Source organism: Sminthopsis crassicaudata, chromosome 5 (assembly GCF_048593235.1).
Source record: "Sminthopsis crassicaudata isolate SCR6 chromosome 5, ASM4859323v1, whole genome shotgun sequence".
In the NCBI taxonomy this organism is placed as follows: domain Eukaryota; kingdom Metazoa; phylum Chordata; class Mammalia; order Dasyuromorphia; family Dasyuridae; genus Sminthopsis; species Sminthopsis crassicaudata.
In genome coordinates, this window is record NC_133621.1 from 45,394,764 (window position 1) to 45,420,900 (window position 26,137).

General features: G+C 37.2%; 1 long non-coding RNA gene across 1 annotated transcript in view; it reads left to right on the plus strand.

The window, feature by feature from the left end:
* LOC141545217 (uncharacterized) overlaps positions 1 to 3,280 on the plus strand; it is a 29,131-nt gene extending 25,851 nt beyond the window's left edge. Inside the window, exons 4-5 of the long non-coding RNA XR_012482925.1 lie at positions 495 to 591; positions 2,117 to 3,280. This is a non-coding gene — a long non-coding RNA (uncharacterized LOC141545217). The remainder of the gene's footprint in view (positions 1 to 494; positions 592 to 2,116) is intronic.
* Positions 3,281 to 26,137: the final 22,857 nt, after the last annotated feature.

A 26,137-nucleotide genomic window follows, 5' to 3' on the forward strand; every position in this document is an offset into this window, starting at 1 on the left:
AAATCTGTGATCACATGTGCTTCACCTTGAGTAAATGTTGATTCAGCCCACATTGACATGGTCATGAATCCCTTAGGGGATCCTAATGTGGCACATGATTTGGAAAGAGGGTGTGATCTAAGTGACTCCTATTTTATATACCAAGGACTGGTTTTTCCCTCATGTGGCTGGGATAGTGGCTCTTTATATTATCTTTGGTGTGGCTTCCTCACCACCTGAGACATAAAATGTCCAGCCCTGGCATGAGTTGGTGTCAGAGGTTTTAGCACAATTCCCATTGCCCCAAGGAAGCAATGCTGACCCAGTATGCTAGTTGTAGTGGTCAGTGCAGAGATGGAGAGGAGTCAGCTGAGTATCTTTGTAATTTTAGCCATTACACTTTTTTAATCTTTTGTTACTAGTAAGCTAGTGGTGGTGGTTTTAAATTTCATTTTATACTTCACTTGCATTTTGACTCCCTTCCTGAATCACTGGACTGGATTGAGTTTTTCAAGTGCTTAATAAGTCTCATGAAATTGAGATGCCACTGGGGAGCCCTCGGTGGAGGAGCCTGAAGTGGACTCTGCACGGAATACAACAAACTGAGTCAAGGTGGGGGGTAAGGTGGAAGATTCTCATACTAGGCTTGATAGTTTAATTCAAGGCCAAGTCAGACAAATTTAAGAGAAGTTAAGTGGCTCAGCTGATAGATTGCCAAGTCTGGAGTCAGAAAGACTCATCTTTATGTGACTCTAGGCAAGTCACTTAACCCAATTTGCCTCATTTTCCTTATTTATAAAAGAAGCTAGAGAAGGAAGTGGCAAACCAGCCCAGCATTTTTGCCAAGAAAACCCTAAATGAGGTCACAAAGGATCAAACACAACTGAAGTGATTGAGCAATACTCCATTTTATTTGTCTATCACACTATCAGGTTTAGTAGGTAAGTTTTCATTCTTGGGGAGGCCATTCCTGACCTCCTTCCAACTGTCTCCCAACTGTCATTTCAAGAACTTTGTGGCTGAAGCTTCCATTTGTCATCTCTAATTTCCTGGACTCCTCTTGGCAGGACCAGGAGTATCCTCTGCAGATCCAGGGAAAAGTCAGCCATTCTTGTGATTAAGACATGAGCCCCCTGTGGTTTTACTCAATAGAATTCAACTCATTTCCTTCTTTATTGGACTAAGTTGAAAGGGATTTGTGTAGGAGTCCAGCTCTAGTGAATAGAATGAGTGTGGACATGAAAATGAAAATAACACGAGCCAGGTGGCATCTGTCTAAGCAGTTCATTTATTGATCTGAGAGCCAGAGTTTATATACTCTTCAAGCTAGTGTTACCGTGTTTCCCCGATAATAAGACACTGTCTTATTATTTTTTTGGGACTAAAAAACACCAGAGGGCTTATTTTCAGGGGAGGGCTTATTTTATCCTCCATCATGCCCCTTTTATCCTCCATCATGCCCATTTTAGCCTCCATCATGCCCCTTTTAGCCTCCATCATGCCCCCTGAGTGCTTATTTTATTCTCCATCGCTTACTGAACTTACCGAGTTTTTAGATGGTCCTGTCTCAGCTCTACTCCGCGGCGCTGCTCTCAGTAGCGCCAGCAAGCAAATCACCAGGGAAGAAGAGGATGACACGCTCACTGCTGCAGCTCTGATTGGATGCAGCTCGGAGCGCGACGTGCGTTTCACCCGGGAGGGGAGGGCGGCGCTGCTTACTGAAGGTACCGCTACGCAGCATATAGCGCAGGGGATCACCATGATGACCGTTTTCATAGTAAGTTCGATAGGGCTTATTTTCGGGGGAGGGCTTATTTTAGCGGAATATTAAAGAGTATGTGGGTGTCTTATTTTCAGGATAGGTCTTATTATCGGGGAAACACGGTACATTAATACCAGAATTAAGCCAGTGTTGCATTAACACCAGCTGTCTCCAGGGGGCACTGTGTACATTCTAGGGTTAATGCATATACCATACTTGGACATTTCAGTCTGGCATTAACTTTAAACAGTAACAATAACAGAGTTGTAAATAGCAGCAACTAGCAGTTACAATGTACCTATCATAACAGAATAGTAAATCGTATAGTTAATGATGCCAGATTATCCTAAATTTATCTTTCTTTCATTGTTTCAGGAGACGGTGAGCCAATGCTTTGAACTGCGCATCCTCACAGAGAGCAGGTCGCAAGTAATAACGTGGACTGGACTCTTCCTCTACACAGACTTATTCAATACTGGCTCTCTATAGATTTGCTTGTTTCTGGTTATTTTCTAGCAAACACAAAGCCTTTAGATTGTTATCAGAGTAATGTTTTGTTTTGTTTTGTTTTTTTTCCGTTGGATATGTGGCATACCTCCCGGTTTTAGCAAAAGAGATGTTTCTACTACCCACAACATGAAAGAGAAAAGACTAGCACCTAATAATATTAATAGACTTTGAGTATTGTGCATTAACTTGATCAGTGCCATAGCAGAAAGAGTTCTGGCTTGCATGTCAAAAGGCCCTGAATTCAAATCCCACTTGGAATTTGATGCCTCTTGAGCAAGTTGCTGAATCTGCAGTCAGTAAAAGATGAGAGAATTGAATTAAAAAGATTCTGTAGTTCCTTGTAATTCTAGTTCTATGATCCTTCAGCCTCATAAACAAGTTAGGAAGATACTGTTTTCATGAATTTTAAAGAAAGCTTTAGGTCAGCCAGATACATTAATGCTGTACAGAGTAAAGAAAGAAAGTAATCATGTAAAGCTCTGGCTTGAAAAGTTCACCTTGGAGTTCTAAATTAAGCTTCTCCTCTAGGGAGAGCTTGTCCAAGGTGATTCAGTTGAAATAGCATTGGTATAGAAGTACTATGTTGGATATGATGGCAAATAACTACATAATTAAGGCCTATAAACATTTTTACAGTTAAATGAAGATTTTTTTTTAAGTGGTCCTTACCTTGCATTAAAAATTAGAAGGAAAAATAGTTCACCAAGGGAAAACAAATTTTTGTAATAAATTCCTCTGGTAAGGATTTTATTTCCAAGATATAAAAACAACTGGTTCACATTTTTACCTTCAGATTAAATTTTATCCTCATCATGTATCTGTCATTATCAGGCATGTTAAGATCATCCAGTTTTTCAAATTTATTACATTTATACCATACATGTCCAGAGTTTTAGCACATTGTCTCCCTCATTAGAAGACTGAGAGATCCTTGAGATCAGGAACTGTATTTGTATTTATCTGTAATCCTAGTGCTTAGCATAGTACTTAGTACATAGTAGGTGCTTAATAAATGTTTAATGACTTTGAGAGACCTTATGACTTTAGAGATAGAATTCAAATCCCTCTGACCATTTTTATCTGCATAATTCTGGACAATTCATGGCTTAAGCTTAAAATCCACTGATTTTAAGATCTAGAACCAGAACAAACTTCCAAGTCCATCCCCGAGTTAAGGGATTTGCCCAACTATACATAGGTAAGTGTTAGAGGCAGCCTAAGTGGTGCAGTGGGTAGAAAAATTGGCCAAGGCCTGCCTCCAATATGGTTTGACCTTTGCTTCTGCCATAACCATTTTCTCTCTAAAATGGGAATGATCATAGCACCAACCTTCCAGGGTTATGAGGGTACAAGGAGATGCTGTGTAAAGCACTTTGCAAACCTTCAAGCACTATATAAGTTAGATTATCATTTTTATTCCCTACCTCTCCTATTCATCATCTGGGCTCTTTTTACTGTACCAAGATTGCTCCAGAGGTCATTCCTTAGGACTTATTTATAAAGGCCTATATTAGTGAAGGGAGATCTCATAGTAGAAGTACCCTATCCATAAAAACGTTACGGATTTTTGCTGAATAGTCTGTGACTGTGCATTTTAGTCATTCTGTGGATCTGCGGAGAGCACCTTCTGTGGGAAAGCTCCAGAATAGCCCATGAGACAATGGTGAAAGATATCAGACTTAAAACACACAAGAGAAAATACTAAGGTTGGAAACCAGGATGATTGTATGGGCACTGTTAACAGTTGTTCTGATTGAATGCTCAAGTAATGTGAATGGCATACCAACCTGCTAGTTATGTGGTCCAGCTGACAAATGGTACTGATGAACCAAAAATTAATAAGATAAAATGAATCCCTTCAGCAACATGACCATCCGTACAGGTAAGAGAAAAGTTAGCATTAGACAAAAATTTTCATTGGTATATATATATAGGTATAGAAAAATGCATATTGCAGTGATTTAAGGTAAGTTAGATAATTTTGAGTATTTGAAATTTAAAAGTTTTTCCCAAACAAATCTAATGCATTAAAAATTAGAAGGGAAAACAGATCATCAAGGGAAAAAAAATCTTTGTAATAAATTCCTCTGATAAGGATCTTATTTCCAAGATATAAAAACAACTGATTCACACTTCTAAGATGGAGAGCTATGTCCCAATACACAAATGGTCAAAGGATATAAATAGGCAGTTTTCAGAGGGGAAAAGTTATCAACAGCCATATGAAATAAAATCTAAAACAATAGAGAAATGTAAAATTAAAGTAATTTGGAAGTTATCCCTCATGCCTATCAGAATAGCAAAAAATGACAAAATAGGAACATGGCAGATTTTGGAGGGACTATCAAAAAACAGGTATACTTTGATGGAAGTATGAATTGACCCAGCTATTCTAGGAAGTAATTTTGAATGATTCCCAGAAAGTTACCAAACTTGGTATACTCTGTGAGCCATTAATTGAACCACTACTTGATTTATGTTCTCAATAAAGAAAGAAAAGATCTTTATGTAGAAAAGATTGAAAGCAACTTTTTTCAAGGTGGTTCCCAAATGGAGGCTAACAATATCCTCTTGTTCAGGTATAGCCAAACAAATTGTGTATTTGAATGTAATGGAATATTATTGTGCCATATTTAGTTGTGAAATAGTTTCAGAGAAAACTGGAAAGCTCTTTGTGAAATGAGCAGAACTGAGTGTCATTTATATAAGGATAATATAGAGAAAAACATTTTTGAAAGACTTAGAACTAATCAGTGCAATGATCAGCCATGAGTCCAAAAGACTGAAGATGAAACATAGCACTCTCCTCCTGCCAGATTGCTGAGGAGCCACTCTGTAGAGATCCATTTCTAGACATGGCCAATGGGAGGATTTGTTATGCTGAACTGTGCAGCTGTGTATCAAGGGACTGATTTTTGTTTTGGAGTTGTTTTTTCCTCAATGGGACAAGGGACAAATTAATTTAAAAAATTGTTACTTGAAAAATAAACTTTTTAAAAAAAGAAAATATTTGTCAAACCTGGTTTCTAGATCTTCCTCCCCTCAAAGGCCCTGCCAATATTTGTCATTGAAGTCTTTGCCTTTCCTGAACCTTTTCCCACTTTCAACTTCTTTCACCATGCAAAAAATTCCATGAGAACAGAAGTAGTGGGAAGTGATGGTATTCATTGATCATCTTCTGTTTTGTTTTGTTTTGGTTTTGTCTCAGACATGGAAAAAATTGAAAGTGAAACTTCTTTCATATCTCTATTATGAGAAAATTTTTATATTGGTGTGTGTGTGTGTGAGAGAGAGAGAGAGAGAGAGAGAAAAAGAGAGAGACGAGAGAGAGAGAGAGAGAGAGAGAGAGTTGGAATCTCATATTCTCATCACTGTCAGCAACAGTTGCTAACAAACTACTTCCAACAAGTAGATAGAGTCTTGGGAATAATAGCTGCCTCCCCACAGTCAGACTATCAGACATGTTCCCAGTCCAGTCCTCATAGCAATCATCTGTAGAGGTGGCCCTTGTGGAAAAAGGACCAGACATCACCACCAGCTGTCCACTGTCTGTCACCCCTTTATTCCCCCCTCCATAGAGTGGGAGAGAAAAGAAGACAACTCAAAACTAGAGTGGAATCAGCAAGGCACCTTGAAGGAACGATATTGTGTACCAAGCAAATCAAATCACCACTTGGACCACCATCTTTCCTCAGTCCCTGATGGAGACAGCCTAGGACCCTGTACCCAAAATCCTTTGGAATAGCAATGCTGTGACCATTGCCCTCAGCCATGACATTAAAGAAAAAGCATCACCTGTCTGCTTTGTCACTGCACCTTTAGTGACCACACAAGACCCATTTTACCCAATATTTTCCATATGTGTTGTCTCACCCATTAGAATGTGAGTTTCTTCAGAGCAGGGACTGTCTGCTTGTATCCTTAGCATTTAGCACAGGCCTTTCCACATAGTAAGAACTTAATAAATGCTTCATTTCTTTAGTAGGAAGAAAAATTTTGAAGTTACTTCCCATTCTAAGGAGACTTAGCATCTCCATATAGGCCATCCCCAAAACTGGCTGTAATTTCTTATTTCCTTTTGGGTCAAACAAAACAAAAAGAATCTTATCTTCCATATAACAACTGTTCATACACTTGAAAACTGACTGCTCCTGGACACAAATCTCCAGTTCTTTCAATGGTACTCATGTGAGATACTCTCAAGATTCACCATCTTAATGCTTTCCTCTTAAATATTCTCCATATTATCAGGGTTGGACTATTTTTTCTCTAAAATGGGGCCCCCCAAACTGAATACAATATCCCACATGTAACCTGATTAGGACACAATAACGGAGATCTTAAAACAAAGGTTTGATGACCATTTTCCATGTAGGTCTAGAATGTACACACTTTTTTTTTTTTTTTTAGCATGAATTGGGTTAAATATCCATAGAAATCCTTTCCAGCTTTGATGTTCCATGACTGGATTCAAAGTCCTGTGTGACTATTACTGTCCTAGGGCTAAACGCTATGCCTCTCTCCATAGAGCTATCACATATTTTTTTAAAGTTTTATTGATATTCTCATCCGTCAGTATATCTTTATTAATTATCTACTGTGTACTCATTGTTGGATATACAAAAATAAAAGTAAGCCAATCTTTTTTCAGGGTAACATGGTCAACCATGACTCATATTTTACTTATAAAATTGAATTTTTGAACTTGAATATAAGATTTTACATTTATTAAACAGAAGGAAACATGGAGAATTACAATTTGTCAATATCTACTTAGCCCCAACCACATATTTAAACTAGACTATGAAAATATGACTTTAATGAAATGTTGTTTAAAACTATATACATGGGACTGCTAGATGATGCAGGGAATAGAGCACCATATCTGGAGTCAGGAAGACCTGAGTTCAAATATGGCCTCAGACATTTGATTCTTACTGACTGTGTGCCCAAGCCAGTCACTTAACCCTGATTGTCTTGCAAAGCAAACCATATACATTCTTTCCTCCAGTGTCATGTTAATCAAGGAATCTTATAAACTTTAATTTGGTCTCCTAAGTAGATCCATGTACCAGAAATCCAGTGTCCTGGGCTGATACCTTGTATCAGTTGTTTTCTGGACAAGTATAACTTATTGTTCATTATTTATTCTGGTTTGCAAATTACTCATCTTTGAGTTCAGTTCCCAGAATCAACTAGGGGACCACAATACTCTTCCCACTTTCTTATAAGGAAGAAAAGTCTTTTCAGCATGGTGTTCTAGAGTCTGATATACTTTTAAAAAATTTTTAAATAACTTTTTTATTATACCAAAAACAAAGATAGTTTTCAACATTCACCTTTGTAAAACTTTGTGTCCCAACTTTTTTTCTCTCTCTTTCCCTACCTCCTCTCTTAGATAACAGCAGTCCAATACAGGTTAAACATGTGCAATTCTTCTAAACATGGTTCCATATTCATCATGCTGTGCAAGAAAAATCAGATCAAAAAAAGGTGAAAGAAAAAATGAGGAAAAAATCAAACAATAACAAAAGTGGAAATACTATGCTTTGATCCATAGTCAGTTTCCATAGTTAGTTCTATCTGGATGTGGATGACACTTTCCATCACAAGACTATTGGAATTGCCTTGAATCACCTTATTGTTGAAAAAAACCATGTCCATCACAATTGATCATCACATAATCTTGTTGCAATGTACAATGTTCTCTGGTTCTACTCACTCCACTTAGCATCAGTTCATGTAAGTCTCTCCAGGCCTCTCTAAAATCATCTTTCTGATAATTTCTTATAGAACAATAATATTCCATAATATTCATATACCATAACTTATTCAGTCATACTCTAACTAATGGGCATCCACTCAGTTTCCAGTTCCTTGCCATTATAAAAAGGGCTGCCACAAACATTTTTGCACACGTGGGTCCTTTACCATTTTTTATGATCTCTTTGGGATACAGGCCCAGTAGAGACACTGCTGGATCAAAGGGTATCGCACAAATTGATAACCCTTTAGACATAGTTCCAAATTGCTCTCCAGAATGGTTGGATCAATTCACCCCACCACTAACAATGCATTAATATGCTAGTATTTCCATATCCCCTGAAGCATTTATCACTATCTTTTCCTGTCATTTTAGCTAATCTGAGAGATCTGAAGTGGTACTTCAGAGTTACCTTAATTTGCATTTCTCTAATCGATAGTGATTTAGAACATATTTTCATATGACTAGTGATGGCTTTAATTTCATTATCTGAAAATTCTTCATATCCTTGGACCATTGGGAAATGGCTTGTATTCTTATAAATTTGAGTCAATTCTTTATATATTTTAGAAATGAGGCCTTTATCTGATCTACTTTTTAAGGATAAATAAGCCATATAAAAATCACCTTAATTATTTTAGGCCATTAAAATATGATTCAGTTTAATTTTATCTGTCAGGTATAAATTGGATAATTCTACTAAAATAGTTAAGATAATTTTAGGAACTCTGTCTCTGTTATACCATCCTCCTTGAAGTGAGCTTACATATAAGATTTTTGGATTATGATTTTTGTTTTTTAAAGGAGATGATTTCTCTTATATTATTTTAAATATCATCTAATGCTATCTTTGTTCTGAGCATCAAATCCAAATTTAGTTTTCAATTTTCTTTTACAAACATTATATTAAAATTTTATTATTTCCCAGCAAAGAGAACCTTTTGTGCCTTGGAATTATAAAGTTAATGCATATGTACATCAATAATTAAAGATAGACTCTTCAATTTGTTCTTAAAAGCAAAGGCTTAAAACCAATGTCTTCACAGAGCAAGCTTTCTATCCACTTATTATTTCCTATCAGATATTTTTATCAAATGAGGACTGATTTCAAACAATGCAATCCATAGAGCCAGACTATAATTCTCTCTCTTTTTTTTTTTCTGAGGCTGGGGTGAAGTGACTTGCCTAGGGTCACACAGCTAGGAAGTGTTAAGTGTCTGAGATCACATTTGAACTCGGGTCCTCCTGAATTCAAGGCTGGTGCTCTATACACTGCACCACCTAGCTGCCCCAGACTATAATTCTCGAACACTGGACCAGTTCAGGCCTTTTTAACTTTATTGCAGCTGGACTTGGAATCAAGAGACAAATCAGATGACCTCTCTGAAATAGTTTTTCCGCCAATAAAAGGAGAATAATAATATATAACCTGCTTATCTTCCATTGTGGTGTAGAAAGCATTTTATAAATTTTAAAGCACTGTATAAGTCAATTAATATTATATTTGGGTCAAACACTTTTACAGATATAATACTACATTTCAGAATCTACTGGTAGACACTTCAAATTCTTTATTGGATGTCACTGTTATACAGGGTATGCCCAAAGTCTAAGACTAGGACTTTTGGGAAATTGTGTATGTCTTTTAAATTGAATTTTTTTTTAGTAAACAAAAATCTATTTTCTCTGAATCATTCTTTTTAAACCTCCTCTCTCCCCTAAAAATCTAAACCCAAATCCTTGCAAATAAATAGGCATAGTAGAACAAAACAAATTCCTCCATAAAACACATCTTACTCTTCCAGTTGAGTTTCATTAATTCTCTGATGAACCATGAATGGTCATTATGTTGATCAGAGTTCTTAAGTCTTTTAGAATTACCATGAAAAGAGTAGCTATAAATACTTTGGTATTTATGAGTCCTTTTCTTTTTACTTTGAGTTTTGTCGATCTACAACAGGTACTTTGGTGACTTGGAGTAAATAGTTCTAAATTACTTTCCTGAGTGGCTGAACTAATTTACAACTCTACCAGCAGTGCATTAATGGGCTTATTTTCCTGTAGTCCCTCCAACATTTCTCATTTTCATTTTTTGTCAACTTTGTCCCTGTTTTATTAATGTAAGTTTTATTAAGTCATGGAAGTACATTATTTTATTTCCTTATTAGCCACATTTAATAATGACATACATTTATAGTTTTAAATGTAGCAACTTGAAAGTAGATATGTGTGCCAAATTTAACATGGTGATTTTTGAAATCCCATGCCCTCTCATGACCAAAAGCCATATGGAAAAATACTTATATTTATCCCCATGTCTTCCATGTTATGGACTTTTAGGTTTTGAGAATGTATCTTTTATAAATAGAAGCAAGAGGTGTCACTCAAAATTTTCACATACTCAGTAATATTTACTTTGCTCCCAGGATGTGCAGAATATTTTAATAGGTACTGTCAAGAAATGGAAGAAATCTCTACCTCCCAAAAGCTCATGATTATTACATTATTACATTAAAAATGTATCTAGGAGAAAAGCTAACATTTGCAGGACAAAATATTAATTAATAGAAATCAATGTATTACAAGCAAAACACCTAACTACTTTGTTTCCTTTTATTCTCCCAGCTCACAGAATTAATTCAGCCTCCACAGTGTTACCAATATTATCTAGTTGTTTAAGTGATAAAATCTTTTACATTTTCCATATCACCTTTGATCATTTGAATAAATCATGTAGTATCCACTTTTTTAAAAAATAAGTCAGAAAATGTTTCTAATATTTTAAGCCAAGAAAGTTGGAAAGAACCATTATATTGAATTTATCATATAGGAATCAGCATTTGGAGCATGCAGGAAATGTCACACTTCATCATTAGCTGCCATGTAAGCTTTTATATAATTAATGCTTTTGAAAACAGTTTTTCTACAAAAACCTTTTTATAAATATTTTTAACAGGAACCACTGAATTTTTTTTCACTTGATAGTATTTTATTTTTTCTGATTACATGTAAAAATAGTTTTCAATATTTATTTTTGTAAGATTTTGAGTTGCGAATTTTTTTCTTCCCTCCTTACCTCTCCTATGTGCCCTCCCCAAGACAACAAGGAATCGGATATAGGTTATACAGGTACAATCATTTTAAACATATTTCCATGTTAGTCATATTGTGAAAGAAAAATCAGATGAAAGGGAAAGAACATAAAAAAGAAAAAAACAATTCAAAAAATGAAATTTTATGCTTCGATCTGCAATCAGTCTCCATCGTTCTTTCTCTGGATATAGATGGCATTTTCCATCCCAGGACTATTGTCTTGGATCTCTGTTGCTGGGAAGAGCTATATCTATCATAGTTGATCATCATATAATCTTGCTGTTACTATGTACAATATTTCTTACTTCACTCAGTATTAATTCATTTAAGTCTTTCCAAGTTTTTCTGCTCATTATTTCTTATCTTATACATTATTTCTTATCTTATACATTTCTTATCTTATACATTATTTCTGTATATTATACATTTCATTATTCATATAGAACAGTAGTATTACATTACACTCATATACCACAGTTTATTCAGCCATTCCCCAATTGAGGGGCATCCACTCAGTTTCCAGTTCCTTGCCAACACAAAAAGAAAGTTACAAACATTTTTGCACATGGGGGTCCTTTTCTCTCTTTTAGGATCCCTTTGGGATATAGACCTAGTAGGGAGGCTGCTGGATCAAAGGGTATGCATAGTTTTATTGCTCTTTAGGTATAGTTCCAAATGGTTTTCCAGAATGCTTAGAGGAGCTCACAACTTCACCAAAAATGCATTAGTGTCCTAATATTTCCATATCTCCTCCAATTTTTATCATTTTATTTTCATCTTAGTCAATTTATAGGTGTGAAGTAGTACTCAAGAGTTATATTAATTTTCATTTCTCTAATCACGACAGCCTCTGAAGTTTAATGGGAATTCCTGGCTAATAGGACAACTCAGAGTTGACTCATGAAAATATTTGGAAAAATAATCGGTAATTCTAATGACTCACAAATGGAGGTGGCAGTGCAAGGCTGATCTCCTTGGTTATAAATGCAGAGATAGAGGACAATTGTAGAGCCTTTTATTTCTATTTTATGGTGGAGAGAACTGATATGGACGAGCAAGAATGACTCAGCCAGAGTCACATAATGATTAAGTGATAAAGCCTAGAATAGAATTTATTACTGTTAAATCTTGTCTCACTCATATACACCAATACATAACAGCACCCGTCTCTCAGGGTAGTTGTGAGAATCAAATGAGATAATATTTATAGTTTTTAAACACAATGAGTAGGTGCCATATGAACATTGGTTATTATAATGATGATTACGGTGATTAATGCACAGCAGTGTAAGCCAAGACATTTATAGTTTTGTTTTTTTGAGGGGAGGGTGAAATTACCATTTATTTATTGAGTGACTCTTAGAGAGACAACATCTCTCCCAGCCTTTTTCGTTGCTGTTCTTTGTCCTTTGTTCTCGAAGAGGTCCATTGTGTCAGGGAGGTAGTACCATGACATACAAGCGAATGGGATTGAAGTGAGGGAGGGCTGGGCAAAGTCAACAGCCCCACTTTCTCCTCTGGAGCCATTTGAGGCAACATATTAGAATGCAGAAGCAGAAACAAAAATCTGACTATTTTCAATTACTCCAAACTGCATGCAGGACCATCTTCATTTGTCTCTATCTATATTTTACTCCTGGACCCAGATGGCCTTTCTTATTGCTGTTGCTTGTAACAAGAGTGTTTGAGTTGAGCTGAGGAGACAAAGTTAGGTGAAAATGCTTTCCTTTAAATAGAAATATCAGTGAGTTTAGTTGCACATTCCCCAAATGTTAAAAGCAAGGTTAATATAACAACAATCATTTAGTAAATTATGGAGGAGTAAATTATGACTTTGGACCCTGAGGACATCACAGCATGATAGTTGACACTGATAATGACTATACTGAATCACTAAGGGGTTAAATTTTTACAATATATTCTGTTTAAGGGAGAAAAAAAGTAAATCATGTAACAATTTTAGAAAGATTTCTATTTAGGAAATGGGGAACATTTTTAAACAAAGATTTTATTACTTTAAAGAAGCATGAAAGTTCTGGATAGTTTGGATTTTGTTTTCTCTGCTCCTTCCAGTAAGTCAGAAAGTAGTTCTATTTCTTAAATTTTAAAAAAGACCATGATATTTACAAATAATTGACTCATGAATTTTTAATATTTAGTTACATAAAATAATATTTATATTTTCCCATAGATTTTATCAGAAAAGTATTCTTAATCTTGACATTTCAGTTGATGATAACATTAGGGTTAATCAGCTTATTTATTTTCTGGTAAGAATTATTTCTATGGAGTAAATTATTAATCTGTCTAGCATTATTTCTATTATTTTTTTAATCATTGTTCAACATCATAACCTTTTCCTACCTATTACCACAGATAACAATTCTGAAATTTCTGGTGGAAACTGGCTAATCTTGATCTATTCAACCATCTATTTACAAGTGCAATCATTCTATTAAAAAAAAAACACCTTTCTAACTAAATGCTTTAACATTACCCTCGTTCTCCCCCAAACTGTAGTGAATTCCAATTTTTTTATTCACCAGATTCATTCAACTTATTCTTATTTTTCATTTTTGCTATGGCACTTTTCTAATTTAAAATTATTTAATATACTAAATAATGATTACATTTCTCTTGCACTATACATGGTTGACTATCTTATAATGTGGTTATTAGATATTAATGAGAATGTAAGTTAATATTATATTTTAGCCTGATACTTTTTGTTCTAATCATTATAGTTGCTTGTTGTGAAGATGCCCATTGTAAAGTGCCATAGAATGTTTTTTTTTTTTTTGCTCTTCATTTTTGTAAGTAGAAATCCTTCAGACATTATATTTGATTCCTAGGATACATCTTGTCATGCTATCAGACTTGTCTTACTTTTAAAATTTTTTTTATTTGTTTTAATTGCTCTCTCAATCTCGCTCCTCAATTCCCACTCCCAAGAAAAGCAAAACTCATTGTAGATATGTATAGTCAATCAAAATCAATGTCCCCCTAAGCCATGTCCAAACAGATCTTTGCTTCATTCTTCATTCTAAACCCTTCACTTTTGTATCGAGAAGAGGGGCAGCATGTTCTCTGGAATCTTGGTTGGTTCTCATTCCTTTCTTTAATCAAATTCCCCTTCTGCCTTTTTCTTGTTGAGTGAGATGTGTGTGTGCATGCATGTGCACGCATATAAATGTGTACATATAAGTAAGTACATGTGAGTGTGTGTGCCTGCATACGTATGTGTTTTCCTCCTTATGACCAGTAGAAAAAAAGAGTCAGGTCAATGTGTCACTTGCTCTTCCTTATCTATAGAGATGCCCGACTCATTAAAATTAGAATGTAGATATTTATTGTGTTGGAGAAATTGAGCCTATTTTTGAACTTAAGGTATCCTTGTGTGAATTAATAAAGTTGTTTGCAAAATACCTTTCCAAATTTCTGGGGCCCCCTAATAACATTGATTAGCTGCTGTATCATCCCCAATATTACGTGAAGAGAAAAGCCAGCTCTGGCAAGTCTTTAGCAACTGACTTGTCAGGTTCAATAGCAATTTTTTGTGGTGATAAAAGCACTTTCATAAATCACCTGGTAATCAAATTAACTACAAGAAGTTTCCCAGTTTGCAAAGTGGTTCTATTCTAAACATTCATTTGCCAATTTTCTAGCAACTGGAACATATTTTGTGGAGGCCCATCCAGGATTGTTTGATGTAAGGGGTGGGAGGCTGCTATCTGGGTTCCTTGGTCTTACGGCATGAGACAGGACAGAAGTACATGGGGCGAACTTGACATTTTAATTCCTTTTTTTTTTTCTTCTGTGTTTCTATTTGTTTTGGGAACTTGGGACAGACTTTTGCAAGCACCAAAGGATGCATAAGCCTAGTGGAACATTGTGTGTTGTGTGCAGGGAGTGAAGCTGAGAATTAGGGGCATCCAGCTGTGGAAAGTCTGCCTGGGAAACAAAAGATCAATGTTGGGAGTTTAAAGAACTGTGCACTTTACTTTACTGGGAGGACATATCGTACTGGGGAAGTTGGAGAACTTCTGCCTTGATGAACTGCCTGCAATTGTGCAGTTCCCTAAGTGGTCACAGATAGATGCAGAACTGGGAAAGTAGACCAGTGTTCCCAGAGGCAGCCGAGTATGCCATCCAGGAATTGCACCTTTTTAACTGAGAGTACAGAGGGAACGACCAGGGGTGAGCCCAGATTTTTAATTCTAGTCATTAGTTCAAGCTCTTGTAGATCTAAGCTACACCTGGGCCTGTAAAAGGAGTCAGACTCCTCTGCCCACAGTCCAAAGAGGAGAAATTATAAACTTTTGTGGATTTTCTATTTTTTCCTATTTCTTATGTGAAGTGAAATAAAGATTGATAAAGGCTGTTCTTTAATTGATACTCTTAGCTTAAGATACTGGGTGGGACCTGGGCACCTTTTACCTGCATGTTTGGTTATCTACACATGAAATATAGTCTGTCAGCTCCAGGCAAAAACTGTTAGGGGGTAAAATGACCCAAATTGTGAGGTTCCTAAGAGAAACTTCTGGGTATAGGCTCAAGCCAAAGAGAGTAATTTAGGAGAAACTACTTACCCCAATATTGACCCTGGATCATCGAAACCTGCTGCTTAAGCTTTGGAGTCACAGTTTGCAGAAAGAATGCTGTAAATGTTACTTAGTCTACTGAGTCACCTCATAAAAATCTGTTTAATTTTAACATGCTTGAAGTATTGCATATTTGCAATGACTAATGGAAGAGGCAACACTTGAAATATTTTTAATTAAGCAAAATAAAAAAATATAGGATGAGACATTTTGAGATTCTTGTTGTTTTAAGGAAAAATAGGCTTAACAAGAGGAAAATGTGGATTTTCTGAAAGGGATTTCTGGGAACCTTAAGAGGCTGACTTTCACATTAAAACTTAAAACATTTCTACTTGTCAGTACAGGAGCATCACTCAATACAATTCAACTCCACATATATTTGTTCTGCTCCTCTTATTAACAAGATTCTGTGTTAGCTCCGAATACAAGAACAAAATTGAAAGTTTCCCTGACCTCAAAGAATTTAGATTCCACTTGTGATATATAGGGGTGTATATATTAGTGACACACGTATATGTAGTACATACACAAGTATAACACGTCCAGTGTGCTTTAGATAATATCTCAACTTGGAGAATACTAGGTGTATTCTGCTCTTGGAGAAGGCAGAGCAGGCGTGGATATTGAGGAGGCTAGAACAGGTGTGGACGTTTAGGAGGCTCTTTGAATAGCTTTGGAGGCATTCAAAAACACCCAGCAAGTTCAACTCCTGTTTCTTTGCCTCATTTCGATTCTTGGGGATCTCAGTGACTCCTTTACTCTTACAGGTAGTTTCAAAAGTGGGAAAAGGAAACTCTGGGGTTTCTGGGAGTCAGAGAATGAGCCAAGTTTTTCAGTTAGCTGTTTCTGTCCTGGGGAATGAGGGGCTCTCTTTGGCAATCACCTTCCAGAGGAAGAATTCACCCAGGACTTATGCTGCATCTAGACGTGAACCTGATGGGAGCTCCGCTGAATTATAAATCTGACACCAAGGTAAGGGAGAGGAGCCCCAGAGGCCCTGGGGAAAATGTTTGTCTGTTTGCTCTGGTAGTGTCTTTGAACTAAATATCCTTTTGTAAAAGCTACTAAGTGTAAGTATTTAAATGTCATTGGAGTGTCAGTCACTGGCCCCCTTTAAATGGGAGTTTCACAGTAAGTGGAGGCTTGAACTAATGGAAGAGGAAGGAGACAGTTCCAAACCTTCCAGTACTAGACCCTGAAGGGCAGGTGTAACTTTAGTGGGGCCAGAAAAGAAATGTAATATGCACATGAACAAATGTTAGAAGATTTGAGGAAGGAGAGAATCCTAACAGCTAGAAGGAACCAAGGAAAACTTCCTGAAGGAGGTGGCACAGGAGGTGTACCTGGAAAGAAGAGGATTCTGGGAGGCAGCAGGGATTCTCTGGAAGATGCAGGAGGTTTGAGTCTCCAGATGGAGGCCACTTTGCCTAAATCTAGCATTGTTTTGGATAGACCCCCTTCTCAAGAGTTTACTATAGGCAAAGCTTATGAAAAGCCTTCTGTTGCTGATGGTTTGTTTGGTCCCTGGGGAGTCCTAAGCAGGCCTTCTATCCCATCCCAGAGTTGGCCCTGGGCTCCCACAAGGAGCTCCCTCAGCTGCCTGTCTGGAGTCACCCCAACAAAGATGTTCTACTGCTATAGCTTGAGCCGCAAGAGGGGAAAAAAGACAATATGAGAAAGGCCCTTTTGGAGTTGGCTACATCCTGCTGGGAAATGGGCGTCTTCAGACAAAAAAATCCCTGTCCCCATGGGGCTTGACCTCTTGCACCCTGATGGTTCCAAACCGACTGTACCTTTGGACAGCAGGCAGATTGGAATCCAACAGCTGTATGGGAATCTCAGCTGAGGGTTTTGGGAATAGGACCACATTTATCTTAAAATCCAACCCAAGTGGTTGCTTTTTTATTCTTTTCTCCTTTTAACAGAATAAACAAACAACCCAGGTTTAATAAATTCTGCAAGGCCTTCCAACAGTTTGCACACTTTAAAAAAAAAAACAAAAAAACCATGTGGGACTTAGTTTTTTTTTTTTTTTAGAAAAGGCCATCCATTTTTGGGGAAATTTGCTGCTTTGTTTTCTCTCTGTTCTCCAATTATTATTCTCAAACTGCTGGGTGATTCTTTAACTGACCATCTCCTATTGTCAAGGGAAAGAAACCTATTGAAGTGGTTCTGTTATTTCTGAATATAACAATGTATATATATAACAATATAACAATGTAAATGCTTCTGTATGAAGCATTTGACTGCTGGTCTCTAAGCTGTATACCTTTTCTTTGGTCTTATAGGGAATACCTTTTCTAAATCTTTTTCCTTCTTCACATTTCCCATATTATCCTTTTTGCAGTGTGGCAAGTCATTTATTTTAATCTGGGGAACTGTCGTTAACTCCTTTACAATGTCTCATCTTCCTGTGCCTTCACCTGGGTGCTGGCCGGGGACATCTCTTCTGAGTATTGGGAGAAAATATCTATACCTCTATTCTTGTATCTTTTCAGTAAATATTCCCTTGTGAAAGTTAATCAATGTTAACTGATTAAATAATATTGGGGCAGTGATCACTACTGATTGATACTGGGAGGAATATGTGGTCAGGTAGGCCATGAAGACTCCAGAGCCCTTTAGAGTCACCTTGAGAACCTGAGCAAGGGAATGCATTTAGCCAGCCCATTGAGGAACTGATTCATCAGCAATATTAATTGTTCCATTAGGAAAGAATAGTCAGGCAAATAAGGAGAGAAGCCCAAGAGAAGAGGAGGAACACTTTGCTTATCATTTAATGTCAGCACCTCTATAAAATTGCTGAAAATCTCAAAGATCATTTGTTTACCTGGTTTGTCTTAATATTTACTGTGTTAGACATGAAAACATCTTAATCTTCTTATGAAAATAGTTTTGAGAGGGGAAATTCTTTGAAAGGGTCTTGCGGATCCCCCACTTTCAATCTTCTGATCACATTCTGAGAACTGCTGGCCTCATCTTTAAACCTGCAGGTAGATCAAGTGGGATGATGCTGAGAAAAGGGCACTGGATTCAGCAGGTGTTGGTAAACTTGGAGAAAAGAGTTTCAGCAGAGGCTCAGGGTCCAAAGGAGGCACGGCTGCAAGGCCAGTAAGAAAATGGACAAATAGAGATGACAGTGAATTGGGCACAGAAAGGGAGGAGAGACACAAAATGACTGGGAGTCAGTCAAATGGAAGTTTTGTCAATTTTTTTTAACTGACAGACACCTGAGCACAGTGTCAGGGTTGTAGGGAAAAGCTGGTCAATAAGGAAAGACTGATACACAGGCACAGACTCACTCTCACTCTCATGAGAGAGGTCTTGCTGAGGTTCCGATAATAGCTGGAAGATCCTGGGAGACTTTTAGGTTGTAACCTCAGCACCTCACACTGGGACCCCTCTGTGATAGGGGCTTGGGAAATGTTTGTTACCTTGTATTAAAGAGAGTAGGGGAGAAGATTAAAGAGGATATGCTCACAAGGAAGAAAGATTGCCTTGGACTGTGAGTAATAAAAGGATTTGGGGATGCATGAGGAGGAAAATGGAGGAAACAAGAGCAATTGTATCAATAAATACTTGACTTGGCCACTGGGTGCCACTGATAGCTCAAGGCAGCATTGGTGACTGTTGGGATCATACTCTAAGTCAAGTATTGTTGAGGGTGGGGAGGTGGAGGAAGGGCCTGTTGCTGGTGGTGGGGAGCAGAATGAGGCTGGAGAAGAAAAAGGGACAGAGGAGAAATGGTGTAGGGAAGGGCTCTGTGGCAGAAGTTTGAACAGGAGAGTTCACATGTATGGGCTGTTCCAAAGTTGGGGGTTTGAGATTCCTGGAATCCCTTTCTAAAATCAGAAATAGAATCCAGGAACTGCAGCACAATCCATTTGCTGATTAATGTGGGACGTCAGCCAGTTGGCAGATGGCTACAAATGCTAGCAAACAGTAGATAAAACTTCCTTTGTTGAACAAAGAATGATGTTCTGATTCTTAGCTTTGTCAGCTAATCTCTCCCCAAACAAAGATGGTGTGTGTGTAACCTTTGTGGACTGGGGGTTTCTAGCCCAATCCCCCCTTGTTCTGATAAGTCAGATCCCCCAGGGCAAGGCTGGTGGACATCTTACCAATCAGAGGCTGATTCACTGTTGGCCTGAATCCCTAGCCGACTCCCAGGAGAGGCTCTTGTGGTCAACTTGGCCATAGGCTCACATGCCCAGACCTTTTGGGATCCAATGAGATTGTACAGCCTGATCTCTACCATTTCCAACACTCCACCTTACCGAGCAAAGAGCAGACACGATAGACGGAAGTACAAGTAGGGCCATGAGATCATGCCTTCATGTGAGCTTGGGTGGGGAGAGTCTGCTGCAGAGAGATGCTAGCTCATTCTTCCCCTCTAGAAGAGTCAATAGTCCTAACCTCATCACTCAAAGGCATTGGGGTAAGGACTGAGCTATCCCTATGAGAATCTTTTATATGGATGTCCCCTTCTGGCTCAGCAGCCAATCAAAAAGCTATCAAGTTAGTGGATCAGAATTGGCCAGGAGCTCCTGGGAATTCTCCAGTGAGTCTGGCCCCTTCATCCCATGCAATCACCAAATGTGTGTGCTACTAGGACTTGTTGGCCAGTTCCCCATTCTAGGGGCGACTGATGACAGTATGATCATCAGTGATCAAGTAAGAATTTCTGGAAAGGGACCAAAGATAAGTGATGGAGGAAATGCAGTATAAGATAAGCTTATGACTATATGAAAAAGTCATGTGAAACTGAAAAATATAATCAGTTTAAAAGTTTTAGGGTTTTGTGCCTCTCCCAGTAGAATACTTAGTCAGGTACACCTCAAAGCTACTAGTTCTGTGCTGAATTTTTAATTTGTGCACAAGTGGTGACTCCAGATTGGAAGAATGTTCTTCAGGAGCACTGAGAAAAGGGCACTGGATTCAGCAGGTGTTGGTAAACTTGGAGAAAAGAGTTTCAGCAGAGGCTCAGGGTCCAAAGAAGGCACGGCTGCAAGTCTTTAGATTTTGGAAGCTGCAAACTTGTAAGAGAAGCTGACTTCTCAACATGTCCATGATTTCTTGCTCCCCCTTAGAGACTTTGTGGAAAGATTTCTCTTGAATAAGATTGGGATCTGTCTCTTGGTTGCATTAAAACCTTATTTCACTCCTAATTAAAGAATTTATTCATTCTTGTCTTTGTTAACCATGTCAAAAAGAAAGGAAAGGAAAAGAAAATAAAGTTTAATTTTGGACTTTGAACCCATCAGCTTTCTATCTGAAGGTAAATAGCATGTTGATTATCTTTACAAAATTGTTGTTCCATATAAATTGTTCTCCTGGCTCTGCTCACTTCATTTTGCCTCAGTTCATGCAAGTCTTCCCTGGGTTAGAAAACCCATCTCCTTCACCTTTTCTTATAGCACAATAATCCATCATAATCATATACCATAACTTGTTCAGCCACTCCCCAATTGATATGGATTCCCTCAGTTTCCAATTCTTTGCTTCCACAAAAGGAACTGCTATAAAAAAAAATTTTTTTTTTGACGTGAATCCTTTTCCTTTTTCTTTAATCTCTTTGGGGAAGTAGACTTTATAGAGGTTTAGGTTTGTGTAAGTCAAAGTAGATGAACACAGTTTAATACCAATTTTCTAAAATACTTTCCACAATGGCAGGGCAAGTTCCAATTCTATCAACATGCATTAGGGTCCTTATCTTCCTATAGCCTCTCCAGCATTTGTCATTTTCCATTTTTTTAAAAATTATAGACCATTTAGTTAATGTTTAGTGCCTCGGTTGTTTTAATTTCTATTTCTTTAGGGGCAGTTAGATGGCAAAATGGATAGGGTGCTAGACTGGAGTCAGGAAGACCAAAGTTCGTTTTGTGTACTTACTAGCTATGTGAACCAAGGTAAGATAACTATGTTTGTATCAATGTCCTCCCCTATAAAATGGGGATGATAATAATAGTACCTACTTCTCAGGATGGTTATGAGAATCAAATAAAATATTTGTAAAGTGCTTGGCAGAGTGCTTGGTACATAGTGAGATGTCTGTGTGTTTATATTTTACATTGGAACCTGGGATAGCTAGAAGGCTCACCACCCTGGTATCAGAAAGACTGGAGATCATCGGATGTATGACCTCAGATACTTAACACTTATTAGCTGTATGAACCTGGGTAAATTACTTAATTCCAATTGCCTTGCCAAAAAATAAAATAAAATAAAATAAAAAAATAGATCATTTCTTCTTATGGCTATTGATAATTTGCATTTCTTTCTCTGAAAACTGTCTATTTGCTTTCTTTGACCATTTATCAATGGCATTTTTCTTGTAAATTTGACTCAGTTCCCTATATAATTTAGAAATCAGGGAAACTTGTTATGTTTCCCACTTCCACTCTTTTAATTTTAACTTCATTGGTTTTATTTGTTAATTTTTTAAATATTATGTAATCAAACATATCTATTTTACTTTCTATTACTTTTTTATTTACTTATTTCTTGTTTGATCATGAACTCTTCCCCCATCCAGAGATGTCAGATAATTTCTTCTGTGTTGCAATAATTTGTATATGGTGTCATCCTTTGTCTAAATTATATATCAGTTCTGAACTTACCTTGGTCTCCTTGTTCTTTGCGATTATCTTTTATTTAACTAGCATCTGGTAAAAAGTTAAGCTGGCAAAGGTAAGCTAGAAACAAGGAAAGAAACTTATGTTCTGAACGAGACACCTACTCTTACACCAACAATGTTTAAGTAACCAAAAAGATCTAAATCCAACCTAGTATTCCTCTTGGTGATAGGCAAGGGAAGGAGCAAATATCTAGTCATCAACCTTCTCCTACTCCCTCAAAGTGAAAATTGTGCTTTCCTTTAGAGAGAAATATCTATCACTGCCCCACATAAGTCACATGCCTATAAACTTAGCCCATGAGGGCATACATATTTTACAGGGACATTCACCTCCGTCTTACTTTAAGTTTAAAAAAGGAGAAATGTCCCTCAGTCATGCACTAAAATGGTGACCTTCACTCTAAGCTTCTCAAGAAGCTCAAGATGGACTTGACCATCAGAAGTGTACAATGGGTATAGATTATCCCTTCCCCCAGGTTCTATGCACCCAAAACTCTCGCAGAAGGAAGTTTTTCATTCATCTGCCACCATTGAGATTTTTTTTTTCTCCTAGGAATATTTGGAGGTGGAAGAATAGCTGTTTTGATATGGCTCCTGAACATCCTGGGCCAACTAGTGACACAACCTCAAAGATAGCATCTCACCACAGCAAATCTATAAGAAATGCATTCTTAAGCACAAGGTTTCTGGGAGCCCTGCCTCATCTGCCAGGATTGCAAATTCCAGGTGGACTAGAGAGATTTAAAGCCCTTAGAGGTACTTGTCTGTATTCACACAAGTGCCATCTTCACATAAGTACACCTCCTCCCCAACACTCATATCCACTTGCTCTCACTCATGGACATCTGTTGGAAATGAAGTAGCTGCTGGTTCCCGGCATTCCAGTCAGCACTCTGGAACCTTTTTTCCTGCCCCCTTTGAAAAAGTTTTCAGTATTTTAGACTTTTGCATGTGAAGAAAAAGACCCAATGTTGAACAGAAAGTAGCAATCTTATTTTGTTTCCCTGTTAGGTAACAAAACATTTTGGGGGAAATATTTCTTTAGAATTATTTTGTTAAACCATAAATGTTAACTCCATCTTAACTCTACATATACTTGTTTTGTTTTGTTTTGAAAGGAAAATGTCACACCTTGTTTCACCATGATCCTGGCTATTAGCTTTTTCAAACTTGGATTTTTTTAAATTTTTTTTTTTTAAGATTCTACTTGGAAAAAATTGATTTTTAAAAAATTCTTTTGGATGATTGTTTCCCACTTTACAGATCAGATGTACGTTGGTTTCTGTGTTACTTTGTGGGATCCAGGCTTTATCTGACAATAACTGTAAAAAATTTCTAAATAATAAACATCATTTCATAAACCTCCATTCATTCTTTTTCTTTTCTTCACTGAACTGGGACATTTAGAGAGGTTGGCCCAGGGGTATAAGAAACCAGCTCAAATGAATTCTTCTGGTCCTTTGGCTAACATCGCTAGTAGTAGAGGGAGGGATCTACTTGGGATTTGTTACTAAGCTTAGCAGGGAATCCTTGACAAAAGCTCTCATCACTAAGCATCTTAGTCGAGGCAGGTCCATCCATTACCCTTGATGAGCAAGTGTGAAATGATTTCAATGAAACACTTAATAGAAATGTTATCCTTTTAATGAATTTTTGCTACTCTATACAATTGTTTTATACCAGGTTAGAGAGAATGCAGATGAGACTGAGTTTTTGCTCTAGTTTTCATGCTTTAAAAAACAATCTTGTCAACTGCTGAACCAATTTTTTTTTTTAATTCCAGCCTTGCTTACTGTGAATGATAAAGGACTGACTTGACTTTAGGACAAAATATTTGAATGTTTCAGGCTATGACTTTTTTTTACAATCTTATTATGGTATTTTCTATGTAGCCTTCAGTACACCGAACTGTGATGGTATATATTTGAGTACCAGCTTGGAAGATTAAACAGGAACTCCACAGATCAAAAAACAGGACATTTCTCAAGGGACAGTATAAATCTTGCCTCTCGAGATTGAGATTGTTAGGATTACTTCCCCAAAGTATTTGGAATTAAAAGTAAAGCTACCAAAAGGGAAAAAGGAAAAAAAAAAAAAAAAAAAAAAAGACTTTGTTCATCTGGATATGATTGAAAACCACATGATTATCATGTTCAGCTTTTAATACAGAATGGTTTCTCCCTTTTTTAAGTAGACAATCAATTTTATAGCATTTGATTTTGAAAATCAATAATACTCTGTGCCACTTTGAAATGGATAAAATTAGAATTCTAATATAAGGAAAACGATATTAAAATGACAATGATAGTTATTTGGAGGAAAATTAATATAGAATAAGTAGCATTCAAAATATTTTCAATAATTTTTGCCCAAGTGAATTAACTGCAGGATTCACATGGTGAGAATATAGAAATTTTGCCAAATGTTACAAAGTGTGACAATTTCTTATTTTATAAAATGCAATTTCCTATTATCCCTGGGCAATTTGTTCATATCAGATCTTGCTATTATTTATAACATAATTTAGCCTAAAAGTCACTTCTTTTTCATAGACTTCTCAGCATTTTTGCTCTGCACACAGGGCCAGTGGCCCAGGCATGCTCTTTTCAACATGAGATGAAGTTTAGGGAGCAGCTAAGCTAAAAGGAAATGCAGCAAGCTAAGAAAATTTTTCAAGTCCTCTGTTGTTAGGATTACTAGGTGAGAACTCAGGTTGTCTGGACAGTGACAAGGTGAGAATTCAGGTTGTCTGGACAATTACAAGGTGAGAACTCAGGTTGACTTGATAGAAGGAGCAAGCTCATTGGCTGAAGTGGTTCTTCCCAGAAGCCCTTGCATTATCCCACGCCCATTCTCTGGGAGGATAAAAGAGGCAACAGTGGGCCTGGAAAGTCAGTCTGCCTGGAGAAGGATAAGAGCTGGAGGAGATTCAGAGCCAGGATTCAAGGAGAAGTCTCTGCATTACATCAGGCGTGACGGGGCTCTCTGCAGGAAGGGAAGTCACTTCTCTGGACAAGAGTTAACAGCAACTGCCTGGAGACAACGGTTCACTACAGGAAGAAGAATCTGTCTGAAAGATTTGAGTAGACACAGCAGATCTCTTCCCAGAGAGCGATCCAGCAGCTTCTGGAGACGACAGCTCGCTACACTCTGTAATCTGGTCTTTAAGGGAGGGTGGTCTTGAGTTTTGTTGTAGGCAGATTCCCAGGTTCATATATCAATATTGATGTATCAGAAGTACATTTTCCAAAGTCAAATACATCAACCTTTTGAATTAACCAAGTCCCCTTCCTTAGTGAACCCTTCAAATAACATATTTACTTCATTCAGGTCTGAAATACTATAGTTCTGGAATGGTCTAAAGCAGGAACTCAATCTCTTTTTGTTATGGGCTTCTTGAGCCCAAGGATCTCTTCTCAGAGTAAGATTTAAATGCATAAAATATCTGTTTCCAAAGGACATCAACATACTGAGATGCAGGTACCAAAATATGAATTCATGTTTTCTGACTTCAGATGCAATACTCTATCCACTGCACTACCTACCTGGCTCTAATCTAAAACAATATAGATCTAAAATTTGGCAAATATTAAAACATATATGGATGGGTGTGTGTGTGCATATGCATACATGTACATGTACTCTTTCTAACATTATGGTATTTTAATAGCATAAACTCTGAATTTTAACCTAGCAAACAAACCATTTTCAGAAAGAGTGATTCAATTACAGCTAAAACTCACTCAGATTCTAGAAATATATTTAAGTGTAGAAAACATAATTCTACCTGA